This window comes from Pseudophryne corroboree, chromosome 3 (assembly GCF_028390025.1).
Source record: "Pseudophryne corroboree isolate aPseCor3 chromosome 3, aPseCor3.hap2, whole genome shotgun sequence".
NCBI lineage: Eukaryota > Metazoa > Chordata > Amphibia > Anura > Myobatrachidae > Pseudophryne > Pseudophryne corroboree.
The window spans coordinates 539,139,903-539,163,829 of NC_086446.1; the positions used below are offsets into that span (position 1 = coordinate 539,139,903).

Sequence of the window (23,927 nt, forward strand, 5' to 3'; positions counted from 1 at the left end):
CATTTTCTGGATGTAACCTCGTACGCCGATTGCTGACAAGGTTAGCGGCGGCACTAAACACTCTTTCGGAGTACACACTTGTGGGAGGGCAACTTAGGTAGAATAAAGCCAGTTTGTGCAAGTGCCTCCAAATTGCCTCTTTTTCCTGCCAGTATAAGTACGGACTGTCTGACGTGCCTACTTGGATGCGGTCACTCATATAATCCTCCACCATTCTTTCAATGGGGAGAGAATCATATGCAGTGACAGTAGACGACATGTCCGTAATCGTTGTCAGGTCCTTCAGTCCGGACCAGATGACAGCATCAGCAGTCGCTCCAGACTGCCCTGCATCACCGCCAGCGGGTGGGCTCGGAATTCTGAGCCTTTTTCTCGTACCCCCAGTTGCGGGAGAATGTGAAGGAGGAGATGTTGACAGGTCACGTTCCGCTTGACTTGACAATTTTCTCACCAGCAGTTCTTTGAACCCCAGCAGACTTGTGTCTGCCGGAAAGAGAGATCCAAGGTAGGTTTTAAATCTAGGATCGAGCACGGTGGCCAAAATGTAGTGCTCTGATTTCAACAGATTGACCACCCGTGAATCCTTGTTAAGCGAATTAAGGGCTCCATCCACAAGTCCCACATGCCTAGCGGAATCGCTCTGTGTTAGCTCCTCCTTCAATGTCTCCAGCTTCTTCTGCAAAAGCCTGATGAGGGGAATGACCTGACTCAGGCTGGCAGTGTCTGAACTGACTTCACGTGTGGCAAGTTCAAAAGGTTGCAGAACCTTGCACAACGTTGAAATCATTCTCCACTGCGCTTGAGACAGGTGCATTCCACCTCCTATATCGTGCTCAGTTGTATAGGCTTGAATGGCCTTTTGCTGCTCCTCCAACCTCTGAAGCATATAGAGGGTTGAATTCCACCTCGTTACCACTTCTTGCTTCAGATGATGGCAGGGCAGGTTCAGGCGTTTTTGGTGGTGCTCCAGTCTTCTGTACGTGGTGCCTGTACGCCGAAAGTGTCCCGCAATTCTTCTGGCCACCGACAGTATCTCTTGCACGCCCCTGTAGTTTTTTTAATAATTCTGCACCACCAAATTCAAGGTATGTGCAAAACATGGGACGTGCTGGAATTTGCCCAGATTTAATGCACACACAATATTGCTGGCGTTGTCCGATGCCACAAATCCACAGGAGAGTCCAATTGGGGTAAGCCATTCCGCGATGATCTTCCTCAGTTGCCGTAAGAGGTTTTCAGCTGTGTGCGTATTCTGGAAAGCGGTGATACAAAGCGTAGCCTGCCTAGGAAAGAGTTGGCGTTTGCGAGATGCTGCTACTGGTGCCGCCGCTGCTGTTCTTGCGGCGGGAGTCCATACATCTACCCAGTGGGCTGTCAGTCATATAGTCCTGAGCCTGCCCTGCTCCACTTGTCCACATGTCCGTGGTTAAGTGGACATTGGGTACAACTGCATTTTTTAGGACACTGGTGAGTCTTTTTCTGAGGTCTGTGTACATTTTCGGTATCGCCTGCCTAGAGAAATGGAACCTAGATGGTATTTGGTACCGGGGACACAGTACCTCCAACAAGTCTCTAGTTGGCTCTGCAGTAATGATGGATACCGGAACCACATTTCTCACCGCCCAGGATGCCAAGGCCTCAGTTATCCGCTTTGCAGCAGGATGACTGCTGTGATATTTCATCTTCCTCGCAAAGGACTGTTGGACAGTCAATTGCTTGGTGGAAGTAGTAAAAGTGGTCTTACGACTTCCCCTCTGGGATGACCATCGACTCCCAGCAGCAACAGCAGCGCCAGCAGCAGTAGGCGTTACACGCAAGGATGCATCGGAGGAATCCCAGGCAGGAGAGGACTCGTCAGAATTGCCAGTGACATGGCCTGCAGGACTATTGGCATTCCTGGGGAAGGAGGAAATTGACACTGAGGGAGTTGGTGGGGTGGTTTGCGTGAGCTTGGTTACAAGAGGAAGGGATTTACTGGTCAGTGGACTGCTTCCGCTGTTGCCCAAAGTTTTTGAACTTGTCACTGACTTATGATGAATGCGCTGCAGGTGACGTATAAGGGAGGATGTTCCGAGGTGGCTAACGTCCTTACCCCTACTTATTACAGCTTGACAAAGGCAACACACGGCTTGACAAATGTTGTCCGCATTTCTGTTGAAATACTTCCACACCGAAGAGCTGATTTTTTTGGTATTTTCACCAGGCATGTCTATGGCCATATTAGTCCCACGGACAACAGGTGTCTCCCCGGGTGCCTGACTTAAACAAACCACCTCACCATCAGAATCCTCCTGGTCAATTTCCTCCCCAGCGCCAGCAACACCCAAATCCTCCTCATCCTGGTGTACTTCAACACTGACATCTTCAATCTGACTATCAGGAACTGGACTGCGGGTGCTCCTTCCAGCACTTGCAGGGGGCGTGCAAATGGTGGAAGGCGCATGCTCTTCACGTCCAGTGTTGGGAAGGTCAGGCATCGCAAACGACACAATTGGACTCTCCTTGTGGATTTGTGATTTCGAAGAACGCACAGTTCTTTGCTGTGCTTTTGCCAGCTTGAGTCTTTTCATTTTTCTAGCGAGAGGCTGAGTGCTTCCATCCTCATGTGAAGCTGAACCACTAGCCATGAACATAGGCCAGGGCCTCAGCCGTTCCTTGCCACTCCGTGTGGTAAATGGCATATTGGCAAGTTTACGCTTCTCCTCCGACAATTTTATTTTAGATTTTTGAGTCCTTTTTTTACTGATATTTGGTGTTTTGGATTTTACATGCTCTGTACTATGACATTGGGCATCGGCCTTGGCAGACGACGTTGATGGCATTTCATCGTCTCGGCCATGACTAGTGGCAGCAGCTTCAGCACGAGGTGGAAGTCGATCTTGATCTTTCCCTATTTTTGGAACCTCAACATTTTTGTTCTCCATATTTTAATAGGCACAACTAAAAGGCACCTCAGGTAAACAATGGAGATGGATGGATACTAGTATACTTATGGATGACGAGCGACTGCCGACACAGAGGTAGCTACAGCCGTGGACTACCGTACTGCGTCTGCTGCTAGTATAGACTGGATGATAATGATATAAAAAATATATATATATCACTACTGCAGGACAGGTATATATTATATAATGACGGACCTGCTGGACACTGTCAGCACTGCAGACTCCTAAAGTAAACTACTAGTATGAAGAAGATAGAAAAAAAAAAAACACCACAGGTAGGTATACAATTATGGATGGACGAGCGACTGCCGACACAGAGGTAGCTACAGCCGTGGACTACCGTACTGCGTCTGCTGCTAGTATAGACTGGATGATAATGATATAAAAAATATATATATATCACTACTGCAGGACAGGTATATATTATATAATGACGGACCTGCTGGACACTGTCAGCACTGCAGACTCCTAAAGTAAACTACTAGTATGAAGAAGATAGAAAGAAAAAAAAACACCACAGGTAGGTATACAATTATGGATGGACGAGCGACTGCCGACACAGAGGTAGCTACAGCCGTGGACTACCGTACTGCGTCTGCTGCTAGTATAGACTGGATGATAATGATATAAAAAATATATATATACCACTACTGCAGGACAGGTATATATTATATAATGACGGACCTGCTGGACACTGTCAGCACTGCAGACTCCTAAAGTAAACTACTAGTATGAAGAAGATATAAAAAAAAAAAAAACACCACAGGTAGGTATACAATTATGGATGGACGAGCGACTGCCGACACAGAGGTAGCTACAGCCGTGGACTACCGTACTGCGTCTGCTGCTAGTATAGACTGGATGATAATGATATAAAAAATATATATATATCACTACTGCAGGACAGGTATATATTATATAATGACGGACCTGCTGGACACTGTCAGCAGAATGCGTTTATAGAATAAAAACACCACACGACGAGTGTTTAACTTTTTCAGGCAGACAATCACAATATACTGGTGGTCAGTGGTCACTGGTCAGTCACACTGGCAGTGGCACTCTGGCAGCAAAAGTGTGCACTGTTAAATATGTACTCCTGCTATAACTGCTCCCCAGTCTCCCCCACAATTAAGCTGTGTGAGCAGTGAGCACTCAGCACAGTCAGATATACATAGATGATGCAGCACACTGAGGCTGAGCACAGATATGGTATGTGACTGTGTATCGTTTTTTTTCAGGCAGAGAACGGATTATATAAAATAATAAAAATAAATAAAACTGCACTGGTGGTCAGTCACTAGTATAACTATCAGCAAAACTCTGCACTCTCTGAGTACTCCTCCTAATGCTCCAGTAAATCAAGTGTCTCACTCTCTATCTATTCTAAACGGAGAGGACGCCAGCCACGTCCTCTCCCTATCAATCTCAATGCACGTGTGAAAATGGCGGCGACGCGCGGCTCCTTATATAGAATCCGAGTCTCGCTATAGAATCCGAGCCTCGCGAGAATCCGACAGCGGGATGATGACGTTCGGGCGCGCTCGGGTTAACCGAGCAAGGCGGGAGGATCCGAGTCGCTCGGACCCGTGTAAAAAAAGGTGAAGTTCGGGCGGGTTCGGATTCAGAGGAACCGAACCCGCTCATCACTAATTTAAGTTACTGTTATGTAATGAATATGGTTTTAAAGTGCAGACTATCAACTGAGGGTATTCACATCCAAATTGTTGGAAGGATTTAGGAATAACAGCGGTTTATTACATACCCCTATTTTTTTCAAGGGACCAACAGTAATTGGACAATTGACTGAAATGCTGTTTCTTGAACAGATGTGGGCTATTCCTTTATTATTTCTTTATCAATTAAGCAGTCAAAAGGTCTGGAGTTGATTCCAAGTGTGGTGTGTGTATTTGGAAGCTGTTACTGTCAACCCACAACATGCAGTCAGAGTTCTCAATACAAGTTAAACAGGCCATCCTTAGGCTCCAAAAACAAACAGCTTAGCGATATAAAAAGTCCTGGACATCCACAGAAGACAACAGTGGTGGATGATTGCAGGATCCTTGCCATTGCAAAGAAAAAAAACACTTCACAACATCCACTCAAGTGAAGTGCACTCCCCAGAAGGTAGGCATATCTTTATGCAAGTCTACCATAAAGATAACACTTCATGAGAGCAAATACAGAGGGTTCACCACAAAGTGCAAACTATTCATAAGCTTCAATGCATTCTTTGGATAGATTTACAGTGTAAGTATATCTAATATCTAAAGTTAGTATTGCATTGGTATTTATTATAATTGAGCAACTCTCATTGTCCTTTGACCTTTTTGATGACTGGAAGCCCTGTCATTAGCATTGCCCATGCACATCCTGATGCACAATGAGTCTCTATGTAAATGCAGTGATATTAATTCAAGTGATGCAGTTACATTTCGCTGTTATGAAGCAACTACACAAAACCCCTTTCTCTTACGTCCTAGAGGATGCTGGGGTCCACATCAGTACCATGGGGTATAGGCGGGTCAACCAGGAGCCATTGGCATTTTAAGAGTTTGAGAGTGTGGGCTGGCTCCTCCCTCTATGCCCCTCCTACCAGACTCAGTCTAGAAAATGTGCCCGGAGGAGCCGGTCACAGCTAGGGGAGCTCTCCAGAGTTTCTCTAGTAAAGTTTATTTTAGAGTTTATTATTTTACAAGGAGGCTGCTGGCAACAGCCTCCCTGCTTCGTGGGACTAAGGGGGTGAGTAGTGTCCGCCCTGCGGGGTCTGAGCCAATATCTTCGCTGACAGGACATTGAGCTCCTGAGGGGATAGATCGTTCCCCGCCACAGGGGATCGCTCACCCCAGCAGCATTCCACCACCCCCTTACAGAGCTGAAGATTATTGGCGAGTGAGGGGGTCTCCCTTTATATTAAAAGCGCTGTGTGTGGGTTGGCTCCAATCTCTGTGTCTCTCTTGCCATTCTTGGGGGTGAAACTCTGTCTGTCCTCCCCTGTGTGTGTGTGGAGTGTCTGTGGTCTCCATTAAGCAATGTCCAGGGACTCTGTGTCATATGCTGCAGAGGATATGTCCTCTCAGGATGATCCCATTCCATGTAATCAGGATTGAACTGGTTTAGCACAGATTCCAGCAAGGGAGCCTGAGTGGTTATCCTGTATCAAATCTATGATTTTTCAGATTTCAAATAGGGTTGCACAAAATTAATCTGCAACTCAGGCTTTACAGAACTCTATGGCAGTCTGGCCCAGTTCTGGTTCATCAGGGCTTCCCGCTGTATATTCACATAAACGTGCTCTTGCACAGATCATGCAGGGTGATACCGATACCAATTCTGATACTGCAGACGGTGATGGGGATGTGTTGTGGGGGGCAGCATCTCTTGCAAAAGGGGTGCAGTTGATGATAGAGGCTATTAGGGATGTGTTGAGTATTGTTGATACAACACCCGAGCAGGTTGAGGAGGCTTACTTCACTGAAAATAAGAAAGCCTCGCTAACCTTCACTGCATCAAAGGAATTAAATGCTATTTTTGATAAAGCTTGGGAAAACCCGGATAAAAAATTCCAGATACCGAAAAGGGTTCTGGTTGCGCTTCCTTTCCCGGTAGAGGATAGGAAAAAATGGGAAAACCCGCCTATTGTTTACGCGTCAGTATCCAGACTCTCAAAAAAAGGTGGTTTTACCTGTTCCAGGATCTACCGCCTGGAAAGAACCGTCTGATCGTAAAATTGATAATACGCTCAAATTCATGTACACGGCTTCTGGGGCAATACTACGTCCCACTATTGCCAGTGCTTGGTTTGCCAAAGCTATAGTAAAGTGGTCAGGCACATTACTTGAGGATTTGGATACTATGGAGAAATGTGATGTTGAATTGTTTTTATGTAACATTCAGGATTCGGCAGGATTTGTGGTAGAATCCATAAAAGACCTGGGTTCCATGGTTGCGGGAATTTCTTCCATGTCAGTATCAGCTCGTCGAGGACTGTGGCTGCGCCAGTGGTCTGCCGACGCGGAATCCAGGAGAAGTGTGGAGACCCTACCCTACACAGGTCAGGCTCTCTTTGGGGAAGAGTTAGATGCGTGGATCTCCACAGCTACGGCTGGTAAGTCACCCTTTCTTCCCTCAGCTACACCTACTCCAAAGAAACCCTTTTCTTCAGTTACATAACAGCCCTTTCGGTCTAACAAGCCCAGAAAGGCCAAGCCGTCCAACACCTTCTTTCGGGGAGGTCGGCCGAAGTACAAGAAACCTGCGGCTGCAGGTTCCCAGGAACAGAAACCTGCTTCAGGTACACCAAAGTCCACTGCATGACGGTGGACTGCACGCCCCGGAGGTGGGGCCAGTGGGAGCGAAACTCAGACATTTCAGTCAACGTCTGGGTGTCCTCCGGCCTGAACCCCTGGGTGCAAGATATTGTGTCCCAGGGGTACAGGCTAGAATTTCAAAATCTCCCTCCTCACCGATATTTCAGACCAGGCTTACCAACTCTGCTGGTCATTGTGCCAGTACCGCCTCATATGCAAAACAAGGGTTACTATTCGAACCTTTTTGTGGTACCGAAACCGGATGGTTTGGTCAGGCCCATTCTGAACTTAAAATCACTAAACCCCTTTCTGAGGGAGTTCAAGTTCAAGATGGAGTCTCTACAGGCAGTGATATCAGGTCTGGAGGAGGGGGAATTCCTAGTATCCCTGGATATCAAGGATGCGTACCTCCACATTACGATTTGGCTGCCGCATCAAGCTTATCTTCGATTCGCACTGTTGGACTGTCACTTTCAGTTCCAGGCCCTCCCATTCGGCCTCTCCACAGCAGGGTATTCACCAAGGGTATTTACCAAGGTGATGGCGGAAATGATGATTCTCCTCCGCAGACAGGGGGTGAACATAATTCTGTATCTGGATGATCTGTTGATAAAGGCATCGTCCAAGGAGAAGCTGTCACGGTCCATAGCACTCACGACCCAGCTTCTCAGGAAACATGGTTGGATTCTGAATCTTCAAAAATCACATTTGGAACCAACCAGGAGGTTGTCCTTTCTGGGAATGATCCTCGAAACGGAGGTGCAGAGGGTGTTTCTTCCAGTGGAAAAGGCGTTGGTGATTCAAACGATGGTCCGGAATGTCCTGAAGCCAGCCCGGGTGTCAGTACATCAGTGCATTCGCCTTCTGGGGAAGATGGTGGCCTCTTACGAGGCTCTACAGTAATGGAGGTTTCACGCTCGGTCCTTCCAACTGGATCTCCTGGACAAGTGGTCGGAGATCCCATCTACACATGCACCAGAGAATAAGTCTGTCGCCAAAGGCTAGGATTTCACTCCTCTGGTGGCTGCAATTACCTCACCTTCTGGAGGGCCGCAGGTTCGGGATTCAGGACTGGATCCTTCTAACCACAGATTCAAGTCTCCGGGGCTGGGGCGCAGTCACTCAAGGGGTAACCTTCCAAGGAAGGTGGTCAAGTCTGAAAGCCGGCCTGCCGATAAACATTCTGGAACTAAGAACCGTCTACAACGTTCTTCTCCAAGTGGCCCATCTTCTGAGAAATTGGGTCATTCAAGTGCAGTCGGACAATGTGACAACAGTGGCTTACATAAACCGACAGGGCGGAACGAAGAGAAGAGCTGCAATGGCAGAGGTAACAAGAATCATCCTCTGGGCAGAAAAACACGCGTTGATGCTGTCAGCAATCTTCATTCCGGGAGTAGGCAACTGGGTAGCGGACTTCCTCAGCAGAAACGATCTCCATCCAGGGGAGTGGGGTCTCCATCCAGAGGTGTTCAAGGAGGTAACAAATCTTTGGGGCGTGCCCCAGATCGACATGATGGCCTCTCGTCTCAACAAGAAGCTTTGACTGTATTGTTCCAGGTCGAGGGACCCGCAAGCAGTGGCGGTGGACGCCCTAGTGACTCCGAGGGTGTTCCAGTCGGTGTACGCGTTTCCTCCACTTGGACGTATCCCAAAAGTTCTAAAGCTCATAAGGAGAACAAGGGTTCAAGCGATCCTCATTGCTCCAGACTGGCCAAGAAGGGCTTGGTACGCGGGCGGATCATCTGGATCTACTGCAAGAAGAGCCGAGGCCTCTTCTTCTTTGAGAGGACCTGCTGCAGCAGGGGCTGTTCACCTATCAAGACTTACCATGGCTACGTTTGAAGGCATGGAGGTTGAACGCCTGATACTAGCTCGAAAGGGCATTCCGAACAAGGTTATTCCTACCCTGATACAGGCTAGGAAAGGAGTAATGTCTAAACATTACCATCGAATTTGGAAAAAATCTGTATCTTGGTGTGAGTCCAAGAAATTTCCTGCGGTGGAGTTTCAACTAGGATGGTTTCTCCTCTTCCTACAAGCTGTTGTGGATATGGGTCTGAAGTTGGAGGTCCAGATTTTGGCCCTATCCATTTTCTTCTAGAAACAATTGGCTGCCCTCCCTGAGGTTCAGACCTTTTTGAAGGGAGTTCTGCACATCCAACCTCACTTTGTACCGCCTACGGCGCCTTGGGACCTTAACGTGGTGTTGCAGTTCCTCCAATCGGACTGGTTCGAACCTCTACAGGAGGTTGAGGTAAAATTTCTTACGTGGAAGGCTGTCACGTTGTTGGCCTTAGCTTCTGCTAGACGTGTGTCGGAGTTGGGGGCTTTGTCCTGTAAAGCCCATATTTGATCTTCCACGAAGATAGGGCGGAACTCCGGACATGTCAGCAGTTACTTCCGAAGGTTGTGACGGCATTTCATATCAACCAACCTATTGTGGTGCCATTGGCTACTGACTCCTCAATTTCATCAAAGTCCTTGGATGTTGTAAGGGCTCTGAAAAGCTTTGTGAAGAGGACTGCTCATCACAGAAAATCGGACTCTCTGTTTGTCCTGTATGACCCCAAGAAAATTGGGTGTCCTGCTTCTAAGCAGACGATCTCTCGCAGGATCAGGTTCACTATCCAGCATGCGTATTCTACGGCAGGCTTGCCATGTCCTACGTCTGTCAAGGCCCACTCTACTCGTAAGGTGGAGTCTTCCTTGGCGGCTGCCCGGGGTGTCTCTGCGTCAAAACTTTGCCGAGCTGCAACTTGGTCTGGGTCGAACACGTTTGCAAAGTTCTACAAGTTTGATACTTTGACTGATCTTCAGATCATCAGAAGCCAATCAGTTCTGCAGGAGCCTCCACGCTCTCCCTCACGTTCTGGGAGCTTCGGTACATCCCCATGGTACTAATGTGGACCCCAGCATCCTCTAGGACATAAGAGAAAATAAGAATTTACTTACCGATAATTCTATTTCTCATAGTCCGTAGTGGATGCTGGGAACTCCGTAAGGACCATGGGGAATAGCGGCTCCGCAGGAGACTGGGCACAAAAGTAAAAGCTTTATGACTAGCTGGTGTGCACTGGCTCCTCCCCCTATGACCCTCCTCCAAGCCTCAGTTAGGATACTGTGCCCGGACCAGCGTACATAATAAGGAAGGATCTTGAATCCCGGGTAAGACTCATACCAGCCACACCAATCACACCGTACAACTTGTGATCTGAACCCAGTTAACAGTATGATAAACGTAGGAGCCTCTGAAAAGATGGCTCACAACAATAAACAACCCGATTTTTGTAACAATAACTATATACAAGTATTGCAGACAATCCGCACTTGGGATTGGCGCCCAGCATCCACTACGGACTATGAGAAATAGAATTATCGGTAAGTAAATTCTTATTTTCTCTGACGTCCTAGTGGATGCTGGGAACTCCGTAAGGACCATGGGGATTATACCAAAGCTCCCAAACGGGCGGGAGAGTGCGGATGACTCTGCAGCACCGAATGAGAGAACTCCAGGTCCTCCTCAGCCAGGGTATCGAATTTGTAAAATTTAGCAAACGTGTTTGCCCCTGACCAAGTAGCTGCTCGGCAAAGTTGTAAAGCCGAGACCCCTCGGGCAGCCGCCCAAGATGAGCCCACTTTCCTTGTGGAATGGGCTTTTACAGATTTTGGCTGTGGCAGGCCTGCCACAGAATGTGCAAGCTGAATTGTACTACAAATCCAACGAGCAATCGTCTGCTTAGAAGCAGGAGCAACCAGCTTGTTGGGTGCATACAGGATAAACAGCGAGTCAGATTTTCTGACTCCAGCCGTCCTGGAAACATATTTTCAGGGCCCTGACTACGTCCAGCAACTTGGAGTCCTCCAAGTCCCTAGTAGCCGCAGGTACCACAATAGGCTGGTTCATGTGAAACGCTGAAACCACCTTAGGGAGAAATTGAGGGCGAGTCCTCAGTTCTGCCCTGTCTGAATGAAAAATTAGGTAAGGGCTTTTATATGATAAAGCCGCCAATTCTGAGACACGCCTGGCTGAAGCCAGGGCTAACAGCATGACCACTTTCCATGTGAGATATTTCAATTCCACAGTGGTGAGTGGTTCAAACCAATGTGATTTTAGGAGACTCAACACTACATTGAGATCCCAAGGTGCCACTGGAGGCACAAAAGGAGGCTGTATATGCAGTACCCCTTTGACAAACGTCTGAACTTCAGGCACTGAAGCCAGTTCTTTTTGGAAGAAGATTGACAGGGCCGAAATTTGAACCTTAATGGACCCTAATTTTAGGCCCATAGATAGTCCTGTTTGCAGGAAATGCAGGAAACGACCCAGTTGAAATTCCTCTGTAGGGGCCTTCTTGGCCTCACACCACGCAACATATTTCCGCCAAATGCGGTGATAATGTTTTGCGGTTACATCCTTCCTGGCCTTGACCAGGGTAGGGATGACTTCATCTGGAATGCCTTTTTCCTTCAGGATCCGGCGTTCAACCTCCATGCCGTCAAACGCAGCCGCGGTAAGTCTTGGAACAGACAAGGTCCCTGCTGGAGCAGGTCCTTTCTGAGAGGTAGAGGCCACGGGTCCTCCGTGAGCATTTCTTGAAGTTCCGGGTACCAAGTCCTTCTTGGCCAATCCGGAGCCACGAGTATAGTTCTTACTCCTCTCCTTCTTATGATTCTCAGTACTTTGGGTATGAGAGGCAGAGGAGGGAACACATACACTGACTGGTACACCCACGGTGTTACCAGAGCGTCCACCGCTATTGCCTGAGGGTCCCTTGACCTGGCGCAATATCTGTCTAGTTTCTTGTTAAGACGAGATGCCATCATGTCCACCTTTGGTTTTTCCCAACGGTTTACAATCACGTGGAAGACTTCTGGGTGAAGTCCCCACTCCCCCGGGTGGAGGTCGTGTCTACTGAGGAAGTCTGCTTCCCAGTTGTCCACTCCCGGAATGAACACCGCTGACAGTGCTGTCACATGATTTTCCGCCCAGCGAAGAATTCTTGCAGCTTCTGCCATTGCCCTTCTGCTTCTTGTGCCGCCCTGTCTGTTTACGTGGGCGACTGCCGTGATGTTGTCCGATTGGATCAAAACCGACTGACCCTGAAGCAGAGGCCTTGCTTGACTTAGGGCATTGTAAATTGCCCTTAGTTCCAGGATATTTATGTGAAGAGACGTTTCCATGCTTGACCACAAGCCCTGGAAATTTCTTCCCTGTGTGACTGCTCCCCAGCCTCTCAGGCTGGCATCCGTGGTCACCAGAATCCAGTCCTGAATGCCGAATCTGCGGCCCTCTAGAAGATGAGCACTCTGCAACCACCACAGGAGAGACACCCTTGTCCTTGGAGATAGGGTTATCCGCTGATGCATCTGAAGATGCGATCCGGACCATTTGTCCAGCAGATCCCACTGAAACGTTCTTGCATGGAATCTTCCGAATGGAATCGCTTCGTAAGAAGCCACCATCTTTCCCAGGACCCTTGTGCATTGATGCACTGACACTTGTCCTGGTTTCAGGAGGTTCCTGACTAGCTCGGATAACTCCCTGGCCTTCTCCTCCGGGAGAAACACCTTTTTCTGGACTGTGTCCAGAATCATCCCTAGGAACAGTAGACGTGTTGTTGGAATCAGCTGCGATTTTGGAATATTTAGAATCCACCCGTGCTGACGTAGCACCGCCTGAGATAGTGCTACTCCGACCTCTAACTGTTCCCTGGACCTTGCCCTTATCAGGAGATCGTCCAAGTAAGGGATAATTAAGACGCCTTTTCTTCGAAGAAGAATCATAATTTCGGCCATTACCTTGGTAAAGACCCGTGGTGCCGTGGACAATCCAAACGGCAGCGTCTGAAACTGATAATATGTTATGCACACCAGTGCCTGCAGGAAAGTACTGGTGTCAGAACTGTTATGCACTCCAGTGTCTGCAGGAATGTACTGGTGTTTGAACTGTTATGCAAAACAAATGGACTCACAGACAAACTGGGGAATATGACATAACGTACACAGAAGGTGATAGGGTAACAAAATACACACAAAGTGAACAGAGAAGCCCAGAGGCTAAGGAACTGGGTATCTCCCTTGTATTAGAACTGCTCAGATGGAAATAGCAAGATGTTGTGTTTTAATACGTAGAGAACCCGAAATGCTGTTGCTAAGGGCAACAGCAAAACCCTAAAGGGTTACCAACGGGTGTGGCAGTAAACTCCTTGGTCAGAGATGGAATGATAGACACAAGGAGAGACTCCACAATCCTGATTCTCACTTGCAGTGCACAGGTTTTAGCTTACTGCCACTAAACTGACCCCTGACACCTAGCACAGTGAGACAGGATTAGACAGGCAAGTCTTAGAATACAGCCGCAAACTTGCTAAGTTCACAGAGTAGTAACAGAACCCCAGCAAGCTAAACGACTGACTCCAGTCTTACTGCTAGGTCTGGATTGGCAGAGTGTAATACCAAATCCCCAGGCCTATTTGCAGTAAGCAACAAACAAATACAAAGCTACACAGTACTGGCTAACTTTCATGAACTGACTAACCAACAAAGATTCAGCAGCATCTGCTTACCCTGAAAAGAGGCCTTATAAAGCAGGTGCTGTCCACGCCCCACTCAGACCTCACAGACTGTGAGCACAAAAACCAGCACCGGATCCCCTGCCGTGCACAGAGCCTATAACCACTGCACAGCAAAAGACCCAAACCGGAGTATCAGCTGCGCTCAGGTTACTCCACTAGCACTTGTCTCCCGGTTGCCATGACGACGTGGCAGCACAGGGCAGGAGACCCTAACAGTACCCCCCCTCTGACGAGGGGTCAAAGAACCCCTACCACCGGGTTTATCGGGGAACTGCGAGAAGAAAGAGCGTATCAGTCTGGGGGCATGAAGATCACAACTGCGCACCCACGACCGCTCCTCCGGGCCATACCCCTTCCAGTGCACCAAAAATGACAGCCGACCCCGAACCACCTTGGAGTCAAGAATCCTTTCAACAACAAACTCCCTCTGGCCACGTATCAGAAGAGGGGAAGGTCTTCCACTGGAAGAAGGATTACTAATCGCCCGTTTTAAAAGGGAACAATGAAATGTTTTATTGATACCCAAAGAACGGGGCAGATCTAACTGAAATACCACCGGATTGATAACCCTGGTGATCTTATAAGGGCCGATGAACCGGGGGCCTAACTTATGAGATGGCTGTCTCAACTTCAAATTCTTGGTTGACAACCAGACGAAGTCTCCTAATTTGAAGCTGCAGGGTCTTTTCCGCTTATCAAAAACCCTTTTGGTCACTAATGACACAGACACAAGGGCTTTCTTCACTTTCCGCCAAATACCTCTAAGGACCGAAACCACAGAGGAACCACCAGGCGTGGAGTCCAGGGGGTCAAAAGAATTGGCCTTAGGATGATGCCCATACACACAAAGGAAGGGAGAGATCCCTGTAGCAGAGTGAGCCGCGTTGTTATAGGCAAACTCCGCCATGGACAGATGAGCAACCCAGTCAGTCTGACACTTGGAGACATAACACCTGAGGAACTGCTCCAAGGACTGGTTCACCCTTTCAGTCTGCCCATTAGACTGCGGATGGTAGCCTGACGACAAGCTGACAGAAATCTGGAGATCGGAACAAAATGCCCTCCAGAATTTGGCCACAAACTGGGATCCGCGGTCAGAGACCACATCAAGTGGCAACCCGTGGAGACGCACAACATGCAGCATAAATAATTCAGACAGGCGTCTGGCTGATGGCAGCCCAACCAGTGGAACGAAGTGCGCCATCTTCGAAAACCTGTCAACGACAACCCAGATGGCTGTCATCCCCGAGGATTTGGGCAAGTCCACCACAAAATCCATTGAAATGTGGGTCCATGGCTTAGATGGGATAGAGAGTGGATGTAATGGGCCAACAGGAACCCCTCTAGGAGTCTTATTTCGGGCACAGATGTCACATGCCCGAACCCACTGATCCACATCCTTAGCCACCGAGGGCCACCACACCGCCCTAGATAGCAACTCCCGAGTTCTGGCAATACCCGGGTGACCTGCCGACTTCTTGGCATGGAATTCCAGGAACACTCGCTGTCTTAACCTAGGAGGCACAAACAAAAGACCTACCGGAAGGTCTGGAGGAGCCTGCTCCTGTGCTCTAAGGACTAATGATAAGAGGTCCTGGGTAATGCCCACTTTAATACATGATGGGGAAACAATGGGCAACGGCTCCTCGGTGGTCTCCTGGATTGGAGCAAAACTCCGCGAGAGCGCATCAGCCTTGATGTTTTTTGACCCAGGGCGATATGTTATCAAAAAATTAAAGCGAGCAAAAAACAAAGCCCATCGTGCCTGCCTGGCATTGAGACGCTTCGCTGACTCTAAATATGCCAGATTCTTATGGTCAGTGAGAATTGAGACCACAAACTTAGCCCCCTCAAGCCAGTGTCTCCACTCCTCGAGTGCATCCTTAATAGCCAACAATTCCCGGTTACCCACGTCATAATTCATCTCAGCAGGCGAAAATTTACGGGAAAAGTAAGCACAGGGATGAAGGCGATTATCAGACACTCCCATCTGAGAAAGCACTGCCCCAATACCCATCTCAGAGGCATCCACCTCCACCACAAAAGGACGCTCTGGATCTGGGTGTCGCAGCACCTTGGCCGAAACAAATGCCCTTTTGAGACGGGCAAAAGCCGCTTTAGCCTCACAAGACCAGTGAGCAACATCCGCCCCTTTCTTAGTGAGTGCCACCAAGGGCGCCACTATAGACGAAAATCCAGCGATAAATCGTCTATAAAAATTCGCAAAGCCCAGGAAACGCTGAAGCGCCTTCAAACTAGAGGGCTGCACCCAATCCAGGACTGCCTGTACCTTGGAACCCTCCATTTGGAAACCTTCTGGGGAGATAATATATCCTAGAAATGCGATTTGCTGAACTTCAAATTCGCACTTCTCCAGCTTCGCCCCAAGCCGGTGGTCTCTGAGTTTCTGGAGGACTAAGCGTACATGCTTCCGATGTTCCTCCAGGGAATGGGAGAAGATTAGGATGTCATCTAAGTATACAACTAAGAATCTATCCAAATATTCCCTGAGCACATCATTCATGAAATCCTGGAAGACTGCCGGGGCATTACAGAGCCCAAAAGGCATCACCAAATATTCATAATGCCCTGAGTGGGTATTAAAGGCAGTCTTCCATTCATCCCCCTCTCTTATTCGGATTAGATTGTACGCACCGCGTAGGTCAATCTTAGAAAAAATGGTGGCAGTACGAAGCTGGTCAAACAAGACCGAAATGAGAGGCAGTGGGTATGAGTTTTTAATCGTGATACGGTTCAATTCCCTGAAGTCGATGCAGGGTCGCAACGAACCGTCCTTTTTACCCACGAAGAAGAACCCCGACCCAACTGGAGACTGTGAAGGTCTGATAAATCCCTTAGCCAAGTTCTCCTGAATGTACTCTGCCATAGCCCGAGTCTCAGGACGTGACAGGGAGTACAACCTGCTCTTGGGAAGCTTAGCATTTGGCAACAAATCAATGGCACAGTCATAGGGGCGATGGGGAGGTAGTACCTCTGCAACTTTTTTGGAGAACACGTCCGCAAAATCTGCATAACACCCTGGCAATCCTGGCAAACTTAGCTGCGAGAGCCTGACTGGAAGGCTCAAGCAACTCCTGAAACAATCAGTACCCCAACTAAGAATCTCCCCAGAGACCCAGTCAAATTGAGGATTGTGGGCCCTTAACCAGGGTAACCCCAACACCAATGGGGCAAAAGTACAGACAGTCACATAAAAGGACAATTTTTCAGTGTGTGGCTCCAATAAACAAAGAAATCTGGCTAGTGCAAGAGGTAATTTTACCTTGGGATAATGGTTCCCCGTTTAACCCACAAATCTCAATTTCCGATGCCAAGGGTACTAAGGGAACAGAGTGTTTCAGGGCGAATTGGCGGTCCATAAAAACCCCGTCGGCCCCACTGTCCACAAAGGCCTCAGTCTTGACAGTTTGACCGAGGATCTTCAAGGTCACCGGAATGATAAAAGTCTTCTTGGGAAATTCTGACTTCTGGCCTGACAGGATATTTCCCATCACCCTCAGGCCCTGAAGTTTTCCGGCTTTTCTGGGCATGATACTACCACATGACCTTTATTCCCACAGTACAAACACAAGCCCTGCTGTCTCCTCCGCGTCTTCTCACGCGAGGAGAGGCGGGTAGCCCCAATCTGCATAGGCTCCTCAGAAAATTCCTCAGAGTCTGAGGTTCCCTTGGGAAGGAAGGAAATCTCAGTCTCCCTTTCAAGCCTACGCTCTCTCAGCCGTCTATCCACCCGGATGGATAACTGCATGAGCTGATCCAAGCTATCAGGCAAGGGATATTGTACCAGTTGGTCCTTTATCTGGTTAGAAAGACCTCTTCGGTACTGGTGTCTCAGGGCTGGGTCATTCCACTGGGTATCATGGGCCAACCTCCGAAACTCCGTACAGTAAACCTCAACTGGCCTTCGCCCTTGCTTAAGGATCGAAATCTGAGCCTCGGCTGAGGCCGTCTTGTCAGGGTCATCATACAACATGCCCAGTGCCGTAAAAAAGCATCAACACTTTTAAGCGACGGACAGTCAGGCTGCAACCCATATGCCCAGACCTGTGGGTCTCCGTGTAGCAAGGAAATCACTATGCCCACCCGCTGAATCTCCGACCCAGAAGACTGAGGCCTAAGCCGGAAGTATAGCTTGCAGCTCTCCTTGAAACAAAAGAACTGCGAGCGATCTCCAGAAAAACGATCCGGGAGATTTACTTTCGGCTCCTTAACCCCTGCAGGTGCTGCTGCTGCGGGAGCTCCGCCAGCAGCCTGGGAGGTGTGCATTTTAATGGACAAATCATTAAATTGTCGAGTCAGGACCTGCACCTGATCGACCACCTGTTGCAACGTATTTTGAGGGGTATGCTCCATATTCCCACAAAATTTCAACAGGAGTATTAGGCTGCTGAATATGTTATGCACACCAGTGCCTGCAGGAAAGTACTGGTGTCAGAACTGTTATGCACTCCAGTGTCTGCAGGAATGTACTGGTGTTTGAACTGTTATGCAAAACAAATGGACTCACAGACAAACTGGGGAATATGACATAACGTACACAGAAGGTGATAGGGTAACAAAATACACACAAAGTGAACAGAGAAGCCCAGAGGCTAAGGAACTGGGTATCTCCCTTGTATTAGAACTGCTCAGATGGAAATAGCAAGATGTTGTGTTTTAATACGTAGAGAACCCGAAATGCTGTTGCTAAGGGCAACAGCAAAACCCTAAAGGGTTACCAACGGGTGTGGCAGTAAACTCCTTGGTCAGAGATGGAATGATAGACACAAGGAGAGACTCCACAATCCTGATTCTCACTTGCAGTGCACAGGTTTTAGCTTACTGCCACTAAACTGACCCCTGACACCTAGCACAGTGAGACAGGATTAGACAGGCAAGTCTTAGAATACAGCCGCAAACTTGCTAAGTTCACAGAGTAGTAACAGAACCCCAGCAAGCTAAACGACTGACTCCAGTCTTACTGCTAGGTCTGGATTGGCAGAGTGTAATACCAAATCCCCAGGCCTATTTGCAGTAAGCAACAAACAAATACAAAGCTACACAGTACTGGCTAACTTTCATGAACTGACTAACCAACAAAGATTCAGCAGCATCTGCTTACCCTGAAAAGAGGCCTTATAAAGCAGGTGCTGTCCACGCCCCACTCAGACCTCACAGACTGTGAGCACAAAAACCAGCACCGGATCCCCTGCCGTGCACAGAGCCTATAACCACTGCACAGCAAAAGACCCGAACCGGAGTATCAGCTGCGCTCAGGTTACTCCACTAGCACTTGTCTCCCGGTTGCCATGACGACGTGGCAGCACAGGGCAGGAGACCCTAACATAATGACAGTTCTGTACCACAAACCTGAGGTACCCTTGGTGAGAAGGGTAGATTGGGACATGGAGATAAGCATCTTTGATGTCCAGAGACACCATATAGTCCCCTTCTTCCAGTTTCGCTATCACTGCTCTGAGTGATTCCATCTTGAATTTTAACCTTTTTATGTAAGTGTTCAATGATTTCAGATTTAAAATCGGTCTCACCGAGCCGTCCGGCTTCGGTACCACAAACAGCGTGGAATAATACCCCTTTCCCTGTTGTAGGAGGGGTACCTTGATTATCACCTGCTGGGAATACAGCTTGTGAATAGCTTCCAATACTGCCTCCCTGTCGGAGGGAGACGTTGGTAGAGCAGACTTCAGGAACCGGCGAGGGGGAGACGTCTCGAATTCCAATTTGTACCCCTGTGATACTACCTGCAGGATCCAGGGGTCCACTTGCGAGTGAGCCCACTGCGCGTTGAAATTTTTGAGACGGGCCCCCACCGTGCCTGAGTCCGCTTGTAAAGCCCCAGCGTCATGCTGAAGACTTGGCAGAAGCGGGGGAGGGCTTCTGATCCTGGGAAGAGGCTGCTTGCTGCAGTCTTTTTCCCCTTCCTCTGCCCCGGGGCAGAAATGAGTGGCCTTTTGCCTGCTTGCCCTTATGGGGACGAAAGGACTGAGTTTGAAAAGACGGTGTCTTTTTCTGCTGAGAGGTGACCTGGGGTAAAAAGGTGGATTTCCCAGCCGTCGCCGTGGCCACCAGGTCTGATAGACCGACCCCAAATAACTCCTCCCCTTTATACGGCAAAACTTCCATATGCCGTTTTGAATCCGCATCACCTGACCACTGTCGTGTCCATAAACTTCTTCTGGCAGAAATGGACAACGCACTTACTCTTGATGCCAGGGTGCTAATATCCCTCTGTGCATCTCGCATATATAGTAATGCATCCTTTAAATGCTCTATAGTCAATAATATACTGTCCCTATCCAGGGTATCAATATTTTCAGTCAGGGAATCCGACCAAGCCACTCCAGCGCTGCACATCCAGGCTGAGGCGATTGCTGGTCGTAGTATAACACCAGTATGTGTGTATATACCTTTTAGGATATTTTCCAGCTTTCTATCAGCTGGTTCCTTGAGGGCGGCCGTATCAGGAGACGGTAACGCCACTTGTTTTGATAAGCGTGTGAGCGCCTTATCTACCCTAGGGGGTGTTTCCCAACGCGCCCTAACCTCTGGCGGGAAAGGGTATAATGCCAATAATTTATTAGAAATCAGCAGTTTTTTATCGGGGGAAACCCACGCTTTGTCACACACCTCATTTAATTCATCTGATTCAGGAAAAACTATGGGTAGTTTTTTCACACCCCACATAATACCCTTTTTTGTGGTACTTGTAGTATCAGAAATGTTCAAAGCCTCCTTCATTGCCGTGATCATGTAACGTGTGGCCCTACTGGACATTACGTTTGTCTCGTCACCGTCGACACTGGAGTTAGTATCCGTGTCTGGGTCTGTGTCGACCATCTGAGGTAACGGGCGCTTTAGAGCCCCTGACGGTGTTTGAGACGCCTGGACAGGCACTAACTGATTTGCCGGCTGTCTCATGTCGTCAACAGTTTTTTGCAAAGTGCTGACACTGTCACGTAATTCCTTCCATACGACCATCCAGTCAGGTGTCGACTCCCTAGGGGGTGACATCACTATTACAGGCAATTGCTCCGCCTCCACATCATTTTCCTCCTCATACATGTCGACACACAGCACACACACAGGGAATGCTCTGATAGAGGACAGGACCCCACGAGCCCTTTGGGGAGACAGAGGGAGAGTTTGCCAGCACACACCAGAGCGCTATATATATGCAGGGATAACCTTATATAAGTGTTTCTCCCTTCTATAGCTGCTGTATATGTATTTTCTGCCAATTAGTGCCCCCCCTCTCTTGTTTTACCCTGATTCTGTAGCAGGACTGCAGGGGAGAGTCAGGGAGCCGTCCTTCCAGCGGAGCTGTGAGGGAAAATGGCGCTTGTGTGCTGAGGAGATAGGCTCCGCCCCCTTTTCGGCGGCCTTTTCTCCCGCTTTTTTTTTTTTTTTTAGGAAAACTGGCAGGGGTTAAATGCATCCATATAGCCCAGGAGCTATATGTGATGCATTTCTTTAGCCATATAAGGTTTAAAACATGTTTTATTGCGTCTCAGGGCGCTCCCCCCCAGCGCCCTGCACCCTCAGTGACCGGAGTGTGAAGTGTGCTGAGAGCAATGGCGCACAGCTGCAGTGCTGTGCGCTACCTTATTGAAGACAGGAACGTCTTCTGCCGCCGATTTTTCCGGACCTCTTCGCTCTTCTGGCTCTGTAAGGGGGCCGGCGGCGCGGCTCCGGGACCCATCCAGGCTGAACCTGTGATCGTCCCTCTGGAGCTAATGTCCAGTAGCCAAGAAGCCCAATCCACTCTGCATTCAGGTGAGTTCGCTTCTTCTCCCCTTAGTCCCACGATGCAGTGAGCCTGTTGCCAGCAGGTCTCACTGAAAATAAAAAAAACCTATTTAAAACTTTTACTCTAAGCAGCTCTGGAGAGCTACCTAGCATGCACCCTTCTCGGCCGGGCACAAAAATCTAACTGAGGCTTGGAGGAGGGTCATAGGGGGAGGAGCCAGTGCACACCAGCTAGTCATAAAGCTTTTACTTTTGTGCCCAGTCTCCTGCGGAGCCGCTATTCCCCATGGTCCTTACGGAGTTCCCAGCATCCACTAGGACGTCAGAGAAAATAGGATTTTGGTTACCTACCGGTAAATCCTTTTCTCGTAGTCTGTAGAGGATGCTGGGCGCTTCATTTTCCTGCTTTCATTCTATGGTTCAGTGCCACTTCGTATTAGTTAAGTACTGCATTGTTACTTGGTAAGTAATGTTTCAGCCGTTGCTGAGTTTTCAAGCTAAATTAGCTTGATATGCCTTGTATGTATGAGCTGGTGTGAATCTCGCCACTATCTGTGTTAAATCCTTCTCTCAAAGATGTCCGTCTCCTTGGGCACAGTTTCTAGACTAGGGGGCAGATTTATTAAGCCTAGTGAAGTGATAAAGTGGAAGGTGATAACGCACCAACCAATCAGCTCCTAACTTCCATGTTACAGGCTGGGTTTGAAAAATGACAGTTAGGAGCTGACTGGCTGATGCGTTATCACCTTCCACTTTATCACTTCACCAGGCTTAATAAATCTGCCCCTGAGTCTGGTAGGAAGGGCATAGAGGGAGGAGCCAGCCCACACTCTCAAACTCTTAAAGTTTCCAATGGCTCCTGGTGGACCCGTCTATACACCATGGTACTAATGTGGACCCCAGCATTCTCTATGGACTACGAGAAAAGGATTTACCGGTAGGTAACCAAAATCCTATTTTTTGGAGTGAATTCTGATCGCATGCAGGGAAATCAATTTATAAACCATTCAGATTGATTTATTTGACCAATATCTTAGCGAGAAAAGCGGTGCTACACTATTGTAAATTTATTGTGTTCATACTTTATATTGTATTGTTTTCAAAGTCTTTTTAGTATAGGCATGATCAAATGTATGTCCAGAGGACATTTCTTCTGTTTATCAATTATATTTGCACATGTATTTCTGCAAGGACTTACATTGCTGAAAGAAGACGACTTGAATTGTTACTTATTTTGCAGGGTTTTGGGATTATGAAAGATTTATCATAGAGCCTATCCAATCACACGGAACCAGCACGCAAGCAGTACTCAATGAGGGATGCCGATAATAGCATATTACGCTGTGGCATTAATTATTTTTCATGTTTTATAACATTTAATTAAAAATGACAATGAGCTGCTTCACTTGTGAGTTACTGTGCTTCTGATTGCATTTCATTAGTTAGCCAAATGCCGTAATGTAATTTCTATAAGACTTGCAGGTTTACAGTATTTACAAGTGAGACTTTATTTAAAGTATATTTCCAACACTGCAGGCAATTTTTCTTCTAAATGTTTAATGTAAAAGACCTATTGTGTATGTTCTACAATTAAACCCCTTACATGTGTAATTGTTGGCAAGACAGACTCTCTAGTACTAGTATGTATATAGCATTACCTGAAACTGCAAAATCCATGCTGTTTGGGAACAAAGGTGCAGCCCTCATCTACGTCATTAGGCATGTGCCAGCAGATGTGAATTGCACAGAGCAGTAGCTAACATAAAGTCACTGATATCTTGTTGGTGGGGGAACATTAAGAAAATAACATATCAGCTGTGGAACAAATAAATTAACCTATTCATACCTCCCAATCATATCAAGCGAGAATTGTCTGCATCTTCTATACTATTGAAACACAGTGGTTCCATTAGCCTAATTAGTACTAATACTATGCAGGTAATCCAGGCAGGAAAACCTCCCATAGAGAAGCAATCAAAGTGTTATTTTTCCTGCTGTATGTACCCCTTTGCTACTGCCGGTTTTCTTACCATTGTGATGAGGTTTTTGTTTTTTTAAAATGTATTTACTAAAGTAATGAATGTTACAATAAAGAACAAATTTAAACCAACAGTGTCTGGCAGTCCATATTCTTCATAAAATAATGCAGTAATTGGGAATATCATCAAATATATAATACATGAAAGTTTGTATAGGATACGATATAGAGTTTCATAAATACAAAATAAAAACATGGAAGTTATTTATACATGTTGGTAAGACACTGATTATGTGTCATTAGGAATCCTTATTCATGTCTGAATCAACTACAAAGATTAAAAAGAAAC

The 23,927-nt window shown here is 47.7% G+C and overlaps 1 protein-coding gene and 1 long non-coding RNA gene across 2 annotated transcripts in view; both read left to right on the forward strand.

Annotated features, from left to right (window-relative positions):
* The window catches only part of LOC135057995 (uncharacterized), a 47,037-nt gene extending 23,327 nt beyond the window's left edge, over positions 1–23,710 (forward strand). The window contains exon 2 of the long non-coding RNA XR_010244517.1: positions 22,841–23,710. This is a non-coding gene — a long non-coding RNA (uncharacterized LOC135057995). The remainder of the gene's footprint in view (positions 1–22,840) is intronic.
* The window catches only part of RPL38 (ribosomal protein L38), a 485,012-nt gene that overhangs the window by 66,026 nt on the left and 395,059 nt on the right, over positions 1–23,927 (forward strand). The gene's annotated exons all lie outside the window — the stretch shown is intronic.